The following is a 16,417-nucleotide window of genomic DNA, read 5'->3' as shown; positions in this document are numbered from 1 at the left end:
TCGAACTCAAGCCTCCCTGACTCCAGGACTGGTACTCTATCTACTGTACTACCTAGCTGCCCCATAAAATATTATACCCAGACCTGAACACAATCCTTCAAATGTGACTTTACCGAGGCAGATTATCCTAGAATGATCACTCAATACAATTCCTGTCTTAAAGCAGCCTATAATTTCTCAAAGTTTTTTTTTTGCTTCCATATTGATTTATATTTAGCTTACAGTATACTAAGACCCCCGAATCTTTTATACATACACACTGCTGTCTCTAGCCACTCTTTCATCATCATATTAAGTTATTTTTTTTAAGTTAGGCAGATGAATTTGCATTTTCCCTATTCAACTCATCTTATTAGACAATCCATTGTCTTAACTTGTTATGATCTTTTAGAATGCTAATTCTATCACCCAACATGGTACCTCTTCTTCTCACCTTGTGTCATTTGCAAATTTCATAATAATATCATTTATACTTTCATTCAAGTCACTGACAAAGATTTCTTGACAAACCAAGCCAAAATGATCCCTGTCATTACTACACTGTAGCAGTCCCTCTAAATTGATCTCAACTTTTGGAACCATTAGCCTATGACTGACGCCTCATCAAAATAATACTTTCAAATACATAAGATTACAACTGAAAGCAATTCTATTGGAATGTTCATTTTGTGTAGCACAAAGAGTCTACAAGGGGAGGAATAGCAGAAAGAATTAGTAACTATGATCATAAAACTATAAAAAATTAAACTTTTGGAGAAAGTGAATGGGAAGCACCAGCACCGTTGAGGGTAAAAAGAAGTCAGCCCCAAATTGTGAGTGACACCCCCATCCCCTGAGGAATGCCCAGTGGAATCTAGCAGAGAGCGACTGACAGTGGCTGAACAGTGACCTCTTTGTGGGTCTCTTCATTACTCACGCAGCTCACATTCAACGTGCGTCTGAGGACAACATATCTCAGCCAGGAAACAATTCTCTGGAGCCTCCCTACCCAATACAGATCAATGTTGCTAGAGGGGAGAGAGAGAAATTTAATTACCTCTAGCCTGAACAGCCTTTACAGGAGGAAGCTGGGGGCTCCAGGGTGAGAGCAGGGTGCTCAGCAGGGACCAGAGAATGGAGAGTGTGTCTGGGAAGGGTCAGGGATCACGGAAATGCCAGGACGTTGTCCAGGGTTGAGCCAACATGATAGAAGCATAAGGAGTTCCACTGAGAGTCTTCTCAAGTGTGTCTTTGTCAAAGGGCAGAGGTTGCTGTTGAAACCATAAGTATAGGAAGTTCAGAGGAGAGAGAAGAGCAGGGAAGCCTTTCTTGGATACATGTGTTCACGTGTGCATCAGTACAGACTCAGTTCCTTGGTCACGTGTGTAGGAGTCAAGGTTAAGATCCAAATAACAAGACAGAGCTTTGTAAAGCACTTTCCCCAAAACAATCCTACAAGGTAGATAGCTTGATTCCCATTTGACGAGGAATAAATGAGAGTTCAGAGATGTGTAGTCACTAGCTCACGCACATGAATGGGGCTCAAAACTGGGCCTTCTAACTTCACGCCAAGTCTTCTTTTCTTGGCATCATAGATGTCTCTCAGGATTCAACAGTGAAGTTTTGTGGATAGAATGTTAGGAAGACCTGAGACCTGGGTTCAAATCTCGATTCTGACACCTTAGTTATTCAACAAATACTTATTGAGCATCTCCTTTCTTCCAGGAACTAGTTTAGACGCTGAAGCTTCAACAACAAAAATGGTGCTCCTTAAAGAATTACTCCTACATCTGGGGAGGGAGATGGATGGGGGGGAGGGGTCTGTTTTTCATGTAGATCACCTGTGGCATTCCTTAAGCCTATAGAAAAGTAGTGTATTACTGTACTAATCATCCAGCAAGGGAGTGCAATATTTAAGTCGTCCACTGGGGCAACTCCACTTAAGCCACTAGCCTTTATAAATGGCCTTTCTGATTGTCTCTGGGGCATGAGAGGGATAACCTTTAAGCATTACTCATTGACCACCAAAGGGAGTTCACCTGCTCCTCCCCAAACCTAGTCAAGGCCATGTTTTGGCAGCTGTGCTAAGTTTGGGTTAACTCTCACTGGCTGTGTGCAAAATTAATCTTAGTGATGAAATGAAACACTGCCCAAAATGTTACAGCGTAAACTCTGCTATCTATAGCCAGTTCATAATGTCCCACCCTGCATGGGCCTCCTTCTTTCATTCATAACCAGTTGTATTCAAAGAACTCAGAGACCTGGCATGCTACTTTCATCTAGTTTACTGTATACTATGAATACTATGAAAGTACTACTATGAATATTTCAGAATATATTGGACCTATTTGTCTGTCTTTGACTTGCTTGGAATATCCACACAGTGGTTAAATCGTTGGGCTAAAAGATATTGGTCAGTTTCTCCACATTTCTTCCACAGTTCCCAACTGACATCCAGAATGTTCAGACAACTTCACAGTCACACCAACAGCACATTGGTGTTCCTGTCAATCTTCAGCCCTTCCAATAATAACTGTTCCCATCCTTGGTCATTTTTTCCAATATGCATGGTGTAAGGTAAAGCCTCAGAGGTGTTTCTCTCATTATTAGTGAATAGCATGTTTTCATGTGGTCATTTACAGTTTTCAATTCTTCTTTTGAAAACTCTGAAAAAAAATTTCTTTAAAAAGAAAACTCTGCATATTCTTTTACCAGTTGATCATTAAAGAATGGATTTTGATATTATTTGGAGTGTCAATTCCACACATATTTCTGGCATCAGTCTTTTATCCATTAAATTTGATGCAAATTATTTATTCTCATTCTCCATTTCTCTTCTAATTCTATCTTCATTGATTTTTTTCTTCCAGAAGCTTAAAAAAATTTTATTTAGTCAAAATTGTCTCTCTTATCTTTTCTGATCTGTTCTATGCCTTGTTTAACTAAAAATTGGCCCCTAGCCATTATTATGAAAGGTGCACTTCTATTTTTAAATAGCACAGCACTGAATAACAAGAAAATGAAATAAACCAACAGCTCCTGTGTGAAGGCAAACATCTGCTAAACCTCTTCCCATTGCCCTCCCAGATTTTTAAGTTGTGGTGCAAGGAATTCTGGCCATATGCCCCAAGGATCAGGGAAAGGAATAAGAGAAGAGGGGTACATGCCCTCTCTCAGGATCATGGACTAGAACCAAGGGAAACTGAAAAAGAGAATGAAAGAAGTTATTCTCTCCCCAGTTCACCAGTCCAATGGGATTCCCAATAATTGACAGTCTAAACAGCCCCAGATCTTCTTTTCTTACATATCATAGTCCCCAGAATCAGAACTCCCTTTTTTGTATTGACCTCTAATCATTTCACTCTCATGGAATCATGGTCAAGTACTCAGTGCTTCTATATGAGGTCCCAGTCACTGGTCCCTCTTATCTCTGGCAGCAGCGGCCACTACCACTTCAGACCCAGCCTCTCCCATTTCCCTAACAGAAGCTCCAAAGAGCCAGTTTAGGAGACAGAAAAGAGGAAGTCAATCTGAACACCAGAGGCTCACGGATCATTCCTCCTTTGTTCCTATTTTGGAACTTCCAGCCTCTTACAAGTGAAGCTCATGGAAGAGGAAGAGGAAGAAGAGGAGAAAAGGGGGGGAGGAGGAGAAGGAAATCCGACTTTTATGCATCAGTCAATGTCTGTCTCTCTGGCTCTCCCTCTCCCCCTCTGTCTGTCTTTTCCTACTTCACCCTATCATTCTATCTGCTTCTCTCTCTCTCTCTTTCTCTCTCTCTCTCCATCTCTCTCTGTGTCTCACTCTTTCTCTCTCTCTCTGTCCTCTCTGTCTCTGTCTCTGTCTCTCTGTCTCTCTTTCTCTCTCTCTGTCTTCTCTCTGTCTCTTTCTCTCTCTCCGTCTCTGTCTTTCTCTCTGTCCTTCTCTCTGTGTCTCTGTCTCTCTATCTCTGTCTGTCTCTGTCTCTCTCTCTGTCTCTGTCTCTCTCTCTGTCTCTCTCTCTCTGTCTCTCTCTCTCCATCTCTCTCTGTGTCTCTCTCTTTCTTTCTCTCTCTCTGTCTTCTCTCTGTCCTTCTCTCTATCTCTGTCTCTGTCTGTCTCTGTCTCTCTCTCTGTCTCTGTCTCTCTCTGTCTCCCTCTCTCTCTCCCTCTCTCTCTGTCTCTGTCTCTCTCTCTCAGCTGCCACATATTCAACAATGATCCTATCATTTCTATGCAGGTGACTCCCATATCTATCAATGCAGCCCTGATCTCTTGCTTGAGTTCCACTCATTTAGAGACAGTGAAGTACAATGGAAAGGGAACTGGATCTGGATTCAGAGAACCCAGGTTCAAATGAAAGAGAGGGACCTCCGAGTCTCCTTCCACCTCTAAATCTGTGCTGTCATAAGCCTGTCATAGTCAGCTGCCTGTTGCTTATCCCTGCCTGGATACTCCAGAGCCCTCCCAGGCCTCATTACCTTTAAACACGTCCCCTTCTCCTGACTTCTCCTTTCTACCAGGAGTACCCCAATCTTTCCAGTCGTCCTGGTTCCCTCCTTAGGAGTCACAGTCATGGTCACCTCCCGCTAATTCTGACTCGAATTCTGCATCCCCAGCACTTGGGGCACCATCTCCTACATGGTAGGCACTTAAAGACTGTGTGATTATCTTTTTAAAATATATTCAGTCCATCTAGCCCACACAGCAGCCATCTTCTCTAACAGTTTTTCCCTCCTCTGGTTCCTCCATTTAGTAAAAAGGCAGGGGGGAGACAAGAAAACATTGCAACCCTCCATACCAGGCCATTTTGAAACACATAGTATTCCTGCTCAGCAAACACACTTGAAGGCTCCAACAGATGGAATTTCCAGCAAGATAAATCCCCCCCTGGCCTCTCCCTGCCACCGCTCAATAATGGTGTTTGCTATAAATCAGAGGGCTTCTTTATCAAGTGCACTGGGAACACTTGGGACCGATTTAGCCCTGTAGTGGCATTAATCATCAGTGCTTCTTGGGGAAGAGTGATGGGTGAGGCTCCCCAAAGGTTCTGTGCAGATCGTTCAGATACTCCCAGATCACCCCCGGATAACCAGAATTTGGAGAAGTGGGGCAGAAAGTTTTAAAGTTTTAAAAGGTCTAGTCCTCACTTTAGAGAGGGCTACAACACATCTAAGAATGAGCTTCCTCCTGCCGCTCAACTCTGGATACTTGGCAGGAATGGCAATGCTGGGGCATCGGTCCAAGAAGAGGATATCCAGGACACTGTAGGCTCCATCTCAGGGAAGAGAAATAAACAGGGAGCGTACTCTCCATGTTGGACAAACTCCAGAAGCTAAACGCTACCCAAGGCTGCATCTTGACAACTTCCTACAAGCCCACCCCTCCTATTTAATCAACCCCCTGAGGTAGTGGGAGGCAGACTAGTCACAGACACCAGGGTCTCAGAAACCTTGGGAGCAGACCAACTTAGTTCCATGTCTGAATTGCCATCTCCAGAGAGGATCATGGCTTCCTCTGCTGACCCCGAGTTATAGGCAATTTCCATCCCCCCCCCAAAAAAAAAGATTCTGAGAGCATCAAGGCCAAGTGGGGCTCAAAACTCTGCGTTTTGTGTCTGTGTCATACTTTTGCCCAACTGAAACTGCAGGCTGGTCTGTATCAGTCTAATGACCAGCCTTGGTCACTAAGAGCTGGGAAAGGCCTCTTTACCTGGTGCTTTGCAGAGATGGGGGCTATAGGTGTGGAATATTGCATATGCTTCCAGAGATAACTTGATTATTTTTGTTAAATTGCTAAGTCATTTTCAATTGTGTCTGGCTCTTCATGACCCCATTGGGGGTTTTCTTGGCAGAGATGCTAGAGAGGTCTGTCCTTTCCTCCTCCAGCTCATTTTACAGATGAGGAAACTGAGGCAAACAGGGTCACCCAGATAGGAAGTGTCTGAAGCCAAAGCTGAACTCAGGTCTTCCTGCCCCCAGGCCTGGTGCTCTGTGCCCTATGGCACCACCTAGCGGCCATTGACTGATTTTGCTGAACTGCTTTTTCTCCTTAGCCTTGTTTACAAGGAATGGCTTCCTTCCTCCCTTTCTCTCTCTCTTTCTTTCCCTTACCATCTTCCTTTTTTTTCTTTCATTCCCTCTCTCCCTTCCATCTTTCTCTTTCTTTCTTTTCTTTCTCCTCCTTCCTTCTATCCTTTCCTTCCTTCCTTCTAACCTTCTTTCCTTCTCTCCTCTCTTCCTTCCTTCCTTCCAAACCCTAATCTAAGTAGGAAGCAAGAAAGAGATATTTGGAAATGAAGGGGATGTAATGAATGATGACAACAGCAGTTAGCATTGATGCGCCACTTTAAGGCTGGCAAAGTGCTTTACTCACATTATCTCATTTGATTCTCATGATAACTCTGGGAGGCGGGTGCTGTTATTATCTCCATTTTGCAGATGAGGCAGACACAAGATTAAGTGACTTAGCCCGGGTCACCCAGCTACTAAGGGTCCGACATTTTCCTGACTCCACATCATCTAGTTGTCTTTAATCAAATATCCATAATTTTTTCAGACCAGACCTGAAATTTCAATGATAAGGAAATTCTGTCATTAGATTGTGAGCTCCTCAAGGTCAGGTATATACCAAGTGCCTGACTCATAGTAGGTATTAATGAGTATTTACTGACTAACTTTTGAGGAAACTCCCTCTACCATTTATGGCCTTCGAGAATCGCCTGCATCACACAGCCAACATGCCTCCTAGGTGGGACCTGAACCCAGGTTTTCTTGACTCTGAGGCTGTCTCTCAATCCACCATGACACGTTACTTCTCATCAATAAAAATATGGTTTTCAAAATTACAAAGTATAAATTAGCTGATAGGTCCCCTGGGTGGCCCCAGCTACGTGTCCCTGGTCTTTGAATAGAACCAAATGTGACAGTCAAGATTCCTTGTGAGCTCTGACACACAGAGCCTGGACCGGACTTGTCCACGTCCTGGTGTGATGGAGACTGACCTGTGGAGAGGTGACATTTCCGACCTTCCAGGCGGAGTGATGGAGGGGGCACAGACTCAGGGCTTTGGATCTTATCACCTTGTTGAGAGTCTCAGAGGATGGTCATTACTCACAGAGTGAGCACCACGTGTAAAAGTCCATCTTTGATGCTTCCAAAGATCTGTGATTTTATCAGGTCTGGAGGCTTCTTCCTCCACAGAAGCAGAGCCTGGGCCCTTGACATCTCAGGAAATGGTTTCATGAGTTGCTGTGGCCAATTCATCACCTGGCAGCCAGGCTTCTGGGGAAGTAGGATCGTAGCTATCTGTAAGTCTTAGGTGACATGTATAGTTTAATAATACAAGTAATTTGTACTGTGGGTTTGTTTTGTGGCTATGTGACAGAGCAGAAGGAGCATGGGCCCAGAGTCAGGAGGCCTGGGTTCTAGTTACCAGCCATCGCTGACCCTCCCTTCCTCCTCTGTAAAATGCAGGGGTGGGACTAAGACTCTTTCTCACAGCTCTCATACTTCATGCTCTCACCTTTGGCCCATGTGTGCAGAGTGGCCAGAGGAGGGCCCTGTGTCCACATCACACAAGGACTGGCCGAGGAACTGCGTGTGTTTATCCTAGAGAAGAAAAGACTCAGGGAAATAAAATAATGGAGGAGGAGGGAGAGGCCCCCCGAGGGCATGACCAGCGGTTGTGGGCGGACATTGACAAGGGATAAGTCAAGGCTTGAGGTCAGCACACATATCCTACCAATGACAGCAAGGAGCTGTCCAAAAGGGGAGTGGAGAATTAGTCAGAGCACCCTGTAAGTCATTTTGAATTACGCTAAAACTGTAACTAAAACGTCCATAACCTTTGATCCAGAGACCTCACCACTAGTCCTACATTACAAGGAAGCCAAAGATAGGAAATCTTCATATATACCAAGATGTTCTTTATGGCACTTTTTGTGGCAGTAAAGAACTGAAAACAGGGTAGGTGACTATCAACTGGGGAATGACTAGATGAACGGACATTCGTAAATGGAATGGAATACTTACTATGCAATAAGAAACAATAAATACGAAGAATTCAAAGAAGCAAAAGAAAAATATGAACTGATGCAAACAGAAGTAAGCAGAACCAGGAACACAATACTCCCAAGGAATGAAATGATAAGAACATTAAAAAAAACTGACTGATGGATCATTATAATGATCAAGCTAGATAAGAGAGATGAAAAATGCACATTCCTGCTTTCATTGGTGAAGGGGGTAACTATGGGTGTGGAATGGTACATACATTGTCAGGTAGAGTTCATGCATCAGTTGGTTTTTCTAAAGTGCACTTGGTCCCTTTTTCATCTTTGTTAAAAGAGAAGGAAGAGGGGTGGCTAGGTGGTGCAGTGAATAAAGCACGGCCCTGGAGTCAGGAGGACCTGAGTTCAAATCAGACACTTAACACTTACTAGCCATGTGACCTTGGGCAAGTCACTTAACCCCAATTGCCCTGCCTTCCCCCCTCCAAAAAGCAAAAAAATAATGATAATAATTTAAAAGAGAAGGAAGGGCTAACAGGCAGAAAACAGTGGAGAGATATATTTAGAAATTATGGTGACAGAAAAACAAAAGACACCCAGGGTAAGGGAAGCATTAAAGTTCAGAATAAGCAGGAGAAATGAACTGGCTGAGGCCAGAGGGTCTACATAATATATTCTGCACTCAGCATTTCTCTTAAGACAGAACAAACAATGATAAATAACATTTCTATAGCACCTGCTATGTGCTGGGTACTGTGCTAAGTGCTTTACAATCATTATTTCATTTGATCCTCACAGCAACCCTTAGGAGGTAGGTGCTATTGTTGTCCCCATTTTATAGATGGGGAAACTGAGTCACAGAAGGTGTAAGTGACCAGGGCCACACAGCTAGGTTGGATTTGAACTCAGATCTTCCTGACTCTAGGGCCAGAACTCTACTACACCACCTAGTTAGAAGCACTGTGTGGAAGGTCCAAAGAGACTTAATGTTCTGCATACAATAAGTGCTTAATTATTTTTAAATTGAATTGTATTCTGAAATAGACTATCCTCTGTCTTGAATATTAATCCCAACTTCATGGCTTCCTATCATACAATTAATGAGTGAATGAATGAAAATAGCATTTATTAAGGGCCTGTAATGTACCAAACACCATGCTAAAAACTGGGGGTGCAAACAAAAGACAAGGCAGGCTCTGCCCTAATAAAACTGGGCGGGGGAGGGGGACACAGAAGAGGGGTAGGGAGCAAAGCCGATGGTGATAGATCCTCTTTAATGTCACTTCCTCTGGTAAAGTCATAGCTATTTCTGATGCTGACCCATTATGACAGTTTAGGGAGTCTGGGGGCAAGGATCTGCTTTCCAGAACCTGCAGGCGCACTTTTCAGACAGCACCTGGATAAGGACTGATTCCCTGGATAATGGCCGAAGAGGGGTAGGGTTAGGCTAGAAGCAAGACTGGAGGTCAGGGTGCATAGCTATGCCTAAGGGTCTGAGAGGAGATGGTATGTCAGTGTTGTGGTGTGCCTGGCCCATGTCACCTCCTATCTCTCCATCAGGGCAGAGTACCTTGTTACTTCATGACTATCTGGTATTTCTTTTTCGTATTTTGTATTTCTAATTTGCAGTCGCTCTAGGACATCTGCAGGATTTCACCAGGTGCTGACTAGTCCTTCTTTACTATGCTGGCTCTCCCCACCAAGATCATTTTTGTTATCATAGCTGTCATTTACACCATACATTATTTTAAAGTTCATAGAACATTTTGCATGTGTAAAGGAGGAAAGTTCACTTTCCTACTTCAGCTGATGTAATCACAGAAGCCCAGAACATATTTACAAAGTGTAAAAGAAGTGACAAGGAGTTTTCCTACAACCTCACAATAATGTGTGAATAAGTTTCTTAGTCAACTGTGAGTAGTAGAAGGCCTTGGCCATTGGATGAAGGCAGCTGATGCCACTCAGAAAATGTCATGTGTTTTTCTGAGAGAATTGGTCACGTCCATTGGGTATATATACATACACATATATATATATATATATATATATATATATGAAGCAAGCAGTTAAGGAGTTAGAACTGGAGAGAGTTGTATAAGGAAACCCTTGCAAATCACATCATTAACCCCACTGGATCAATAGGAGATACTGCATCCATCAAGAGAGTCGAGATCTATATTCTAGAAAGACATTAATACACAAAAGTTGTCACCCAAAGAAGAAAGAAACATAAAGGAAAGGGATTACTAGCAACTGAAAGTGGGACTTACTGAGAGAGGTGCAGACCCTGGAACCCCATCATGAAGACTCTAGGAAGGAAGAAAGGACTCCCAGGCCTGGAAGCATCAGGAGGTGTGAGCTGCCTCTACCACGTGTCTGTTACACAGATGTCCAGCGACCACTAGGCTTCAACGCCCTTTTCCCATGGTGATGAGTGAATGTGAAGGAGACTGTGTTCCAGATTTATTATTTGTCACTTTCTATTCACACTATGTATACTCTTAGTAAATGCCTTTCCTAAGACCTAATGAGACGACTGGCTGATTGTTAATGAGAGGCATATCAATGGGGGCTCATAAGCTACACTAATAAGAACAGTTATCCACAGCCTTACTCCTAGAATATACAGTGGCTGCCACCCTCTGGGGCCCTGCCTATGAGTACAAGTATAAATTGGGAGAAATAACTCAGATGGGGCACTACACATATTATCTGATCTGAGTCCCATAACAACTCTGGAAGGCAGTTACGATTATACCAACATCACCATAGATACAGAGCTGGAAGGGATCTCAGGGATCATCCAGTCTAACCCCCTCATTTTAGAAATAAAGAAACACTAAAAGAGTTAAGTGACTTGACCAAGATCATACCCATAATAAGCCCCAAAACTAAGGAATGAACTCAGCCTTTCTGACTATAAATCCATCTTTCCACTGCAGTCTTCCCATTTTAAAGATGATGAAAAAACCTGAGAGATGCTGAGCTACTTGTCTCTGGTCACACAGCCTGCAATGGCTGAGGCAGGATCTGATCACCAGTATTCCTAATTCTCAAGTCAGCATTGCATCCATGACATGGCTCGCCTACCCCAGGGACGCCTCCTGGGCCCCTATTGGTGACTTAGTTTCATCCTGGCACCAGCTCTTTATCGAACTGCCCCAACGACTCAAGCAATAGCATAAATTCTGGAAAACTTCACCACATGCTAACAAAAAACACTGGAAGATTTGGCTTGTTCTAAACACAACAGGATTATATGTTTTCCACTTTTTAAAAAATTCCACATTACAAATTCTCTTAAAGCTAACACAGCAGGAGAAAAGGAACTCTTTGGGGGAAAAATATATAAACATGTCTTTTTTTTGTTTGTTCTATAAAAACAAGTTTAAAAAAAACCCTTCTGCCAATAGTATCCCCAAATAGACTTTCATTGCTAATGCATGCAAACACTCACTCCATGGCTATTCCGCTTAAACATGTGGGTGCAACTTTAAAAATGAAAAAATCTCCATCAAAGCCAAGCTGGTTTTCACCACGTTGGGTTTCGTGGGTTGTTTGTTTTCTGGGGGCGGCCAGGGGCACTGATGGGGTTTCCTTCCCAGTAATTAAGTCAGAGAAATTTCTCACTGCACATTAAAGAACACTCCAGGCCCAAATAAAATACATTTTATGAGATGATTAACAGGATTTTATCCTTCAAATGTATGAATATGCTTAAAATGGACATTTTTATTGCTCATCATAAAATATTATTAAGATCACTGCTTTTATGCTAAAGGGGGAAAAAGCTACCAGACCTAAGTCTCATGGGAAGGGAGAACAAAGACTGAGCTTTTGCTCTCCCTCCAATGCATGGGATGCTACCAGTCATAGGGGAGACACTCAGTCACAGCAGGATGTGGAGCATGTCACTTACCCAGAGCCTCTTCTACACAATGAGGGACTTGGATGAGGTGACGTCTCAGGTCAGTTCCAGCTCAGAAGATAATGGCCAAGAGAGGTCATGTTGAGTGTGGATTTAAGGTGCAGTGTATGTACTTCCCACCAGGAGATGTGAGTGTGAATCCTGCCTCAGAAAGTTATGAGCTTGTGTGACCCTGGGTAAGTAACCTTACCCTTCTGTCTCCATTTTCTCCTTGTGTGATGTGATGGTTTTCTCATCATTACAGAGAAATGTGAATTCATATTAAATCTTTCTAGGACTGTGCTAGAATTAATGGGCAAAAATAAACAAAAACTGTGAAGAGGAGAACGAGTGGACAAACTGTGGCATCTGAATGTTATGGGATATTATTATGCCATTAAGAAATTAGCAACTTGCGGAATTTTTAGCGAAAGATGCAAATCCATTTAGATAAACTGAGGCAAAGAGGATAAGCAGAATGAAAACAACACTGATACCAAAGATGGCAGCAACGGCATCCGCTGATAGATTGTCATCTGTCCTTCGTTCTCAAACAGGACCATGACATCAGAGAGAAACTGCCATGACACACAAGTGAATTGGACATAAGCGAGGCAGGGCTGTCCAAGGCCACCAGCCTCACTTTCTGCTGCAGAGCCATCTGGGTCCAGTGACCAGATATGGATCAGGACAACTGCAGATGGTCCAGGATGCAGTGGGGGACCTTGGACTTTTTAAACTAAGTTCTTTAACAGGTCTCAGTTTGACTGAGGCAGTGTCCATTCAGTGATTAAGGCTAAGTAAGAAATGAGAATAGATTTATTGCAATGACCAGGGAAACACATGCCCCTCCTCTTCAGAGAGAGGTGGAAGGCTATGGGAGAGGAGTGCTGCTTACACTATGAGCTAAGGTTGTTTTAACTGACTTGTTTTGCTTTTCTATTTCCTTTGTTATAAGGGAGGGTTTGATTCCAACAAGAGTAGACAGGAAAATGAATGTGGCACTAGAAACTAAAGGCATGACCGAAACCTAAAATCAAACAAAAACACAAAAACCTTAAAGGGATTGGATCTTAAACCTTCTGGTCTGAATTAAACTCAGAATTAGAGTCTACACACAAAGTGATTTTTAAATTATTTCCTCCCTTTCAAAATTACTCAAGGAGCTACAACTATAGGTTTTTAGGTTCGATTCAATTATTAAGAAGCTGCTATGCAGGGAAGTAGAAATTCACAATCTGGTGGGAAAATGCATGTTTTAAAAGACACATGGGAGAGTCACAAAAATGGATCATCCTCTAGGACAGAACAAAGTAGAAATAAGTTCATAATGGTAGAAATGTAAAACACTACATAGGTCATGAAAGAACAGGTAAAACTAAGCATCTGCAAAAAAATCCAACAAAAGATGTGGACCTCATGGAGACCTAAAGGAATGCTTATGGATGATGCCTGAGTAAAGAAACGATACAAAAACCTCAAATTATATTCAAGACAACCACAATATAAAAACAGCAGAGCGACATTCCCAGAGGAACCTAAAGCAGTTGAGTAGGAGGGTAGGATATGAACTCAAGGAATTAAAACATATACCCCAACAGTTATGACACAAAATATGGCAGGACAAGGGTATAAGAGGTACAAGCAAAGTACAAGCACAGAGGAGAATCAAAGAAGTCTTCCTGGAAGAAATGGCCTTTGAACCACATTTGTCATTATTCTATATGTACCCCTTGGCTTTTTTCTCAAATTCTGGGATGATAAGAGGAATATTTATATAACACCTGACCTGGCACTACTCCCCAAACTTGCGGATAAAGCCTCAGTTTGGGGGCCCTAGAGGGTTATTTTTACTTCTCATGGATCTAGGGGTAACGCCCAAGGGCTGGGTTTCTAAAATCGTCACTCATGGGTCCCTACCAGTATACTTCTCATTAATAATCAGTCAAAGACTCCAATAGCTTTTAACAAAGATAATTGCTGAAAATATACAGTAAGAAGAGTTGTTAGGATACAATCCTCCCTCCTCCCAAATCTAAGATACACTCTTTCACAAAAACATTCAGGTCATCCAGTAATGCCATGACTAAGTCTGTAATCCAAAGAGATCATTAGAAAGGAGAAAGGACCCTTATGTACAAAAGTATTTCTAGCAGCTCTTTTTGTGGTGGCAAAGAATTGGAAATTGATGCCCATCAACTGGGGAATGGCTGAACAAGTTATAGTATATGACTGTGATAGAAAACTATTGTTCCATAAGAAATAGTGAGCAAGTAGACTTCAAAATACCCGGAAAGACTTACATGAACTGATGCTGAGTAAAGTGAGCAGAACCAGGAAAACACTGTACACAGTAAAAGCAACATTGTGCAATGACCAACTTTGGTAGACTTAGCTCTTCTGAGCAATACAAGGATCTAAGACAATTTCAAAAGACTCAGGATGGAAAACACTATACACGTCCTCAGAGAATGAACTACGAAGTCTGAATGCAGATCGAAGCATACTGTTTTCCCTTTTTGTTGTTTTTTTTGTTTTGTTTTGTTTTTTTCTTTCTCATGGTTTTCCCTTTTGTTCTGATTCTTCTTTCACAGCAAGACTACTGTGGAGATATGTTTAACATAAAAAAACCTTCAAGCATTAAATAAGTAGAAGTCATTTTTACAGGAAAAAAAAAAATCAGGTCCATTGGGGAGAGTGGGCTCAAAGTGAAAGGACAATGGTAGTAAGGCACACTGACCTTGTCTCATCGTGTTGTAAGGGTCATGCTGCTTGGGGCTGACTTTCTCCTCTGTTGACCGTCATTCTGAATCCAATTGTTCTTGGCGTCCCAATCTACTCCTGACTGGATGTATAGTCTCCTTCTAGTCCAGACTTGGGAGGACAGAGAGAGACAAAGCCAGAGACACGCTCTTGCCCCACTGCTGCTACAAACTTCAAGCAATACTCAAGGACTCAACTCCTAAATTTGAGAGTCCTCCACTGCCAAATGGCTTCACCATCTCACTGGCAGATTTCAAGTTAGCTTGCTTTTTTTTTACATATGTGACCTAAGAGGCGCCATCTCCTCAGCTACTTCACAAGATGCTTTCATCTACCCTTGTCCAAGGGTCAAAGCACCGTAATCCTTTCCAATTGATTATGGGTTCATTCACATCTAATAGTCAGGTTGTAGGAAAACTCCTTAGCACCAGACTGACTGATGATACTAACAAAGCATTTATGGCTATTCTTATTATCATAGCTCATGAGCCCCCATTGGTATCCTTCTCACCAACAATCAGCCAGTCATCTCAATTAGGTCTTAGCAAAGGCATTTACTAAAAGAATATAGTATGAATAGAAAGTTACAAAACATAAATCTGGGACACAGTCTCTCCTACACATTCATTCGTCACCATGGGAAGAGTGGGCTGAAACCTAGAGTAGTCAGGCATATGTATAATAGATACATGTGGTAGAGGCAACAGTGATCCTCTGGTAAGGGCAGTAAGGTATGAAAGCCTGTCGTGATAAGGGCCTGAGTTGTGTTGCTGACACTTTCCTGTGCAGGTGACCTTGAACAAATCAATTCCCTCTTCTGAGCTAATTTCCCAATCTTCAAAATAAAAGTGTGGCCCTGGAAACAAAGCAGATGGCCTCCCATGGGGAATGGCCAATGATAGCTATGAAAAATTCAGAGAAGGGGAAGCATGAACTGACACAGAGCAAAGCAAAAATAATGCACAAAACAACATATACACTGTAACTAAAACAATGTAAGTGGGGAGGAAAAACAACATGAAACTGGGTACTTTGTGATTATAATGCCCCAGCTGAGAAAATGCACACAACAGACCCTGGTTGTGGAACAGGTGAACTTCCAACATTGCTGTTCTTTCCTCTTTTTAAGTCTTTTTTATGTGGAAGAACTCCCTGGGGTGGAGAGAGAGATGTATATTTAAAAAGGAAGGTGATATTAAAAAACTCAAAAAGATATTAATTTTTTTAAATAAAGATCTGGATCATTTGTAAGAGGCTGTATGGCCTAGTGGGGAAAAGCACTTAAGTTGAGACAGAAGAGACCTAGGGCCACATCCTGCCTTTGGCACTTACAGTGGAATCACAAGGCAATTCATGTCTCTGACCCTCAGTTTCTTCATCTGTCAAATGAGGAAAATAATATTTTTAGTGTCCATCTCACAAAACTGTTGTGAGAGTCAAACAAGATAATGTATGTAAAGTGGAAACTTTAAAGCATTAAATGATGATGATGATGGTGATGGTGATGATGGTGGTGATGATGATGATGGTGGTGGTGATGGTGGTGATGATGATGATGATGGTGATGGTGATGATGTTGGTGATGGTGATGATGGTGGTGATGATGGTGGTGATGGTGGTGATGGTGAGGTGATGGTGGTGATGGTGGTGATGGTGGTGATGGTGATGATGGTGATGATGGTGGTGATGGTGATGATGGTGGTGATGATGATGATGGTGGTGGTGATGGTGATGATGGTGGTGATGGTGATGATGGTGGTGATGGTGATGATGGTGGT

Source organism: Petaurus breviceps, unplaced genomic scaffold, assembly GCF_028583685.1.
Source record: "Petaurus breviceps papuanus isolate PSGF00001 unplaced genomic scaffold, PetGlider_PUasm1.0 208, whole genome shotgun sequence".
Taxonomy (NCBI): domain Eukaryota; kingdom Metazoa; phylum Chordata; class Mammalia; order Diprotodontia; family Petauridae; genus Petaurus; species Petaurus breviceps.
The sequence above is the reverse complement of the archived record's forward strand: the minus strand, read 5'-3'. Positions refer to the sequence as shown.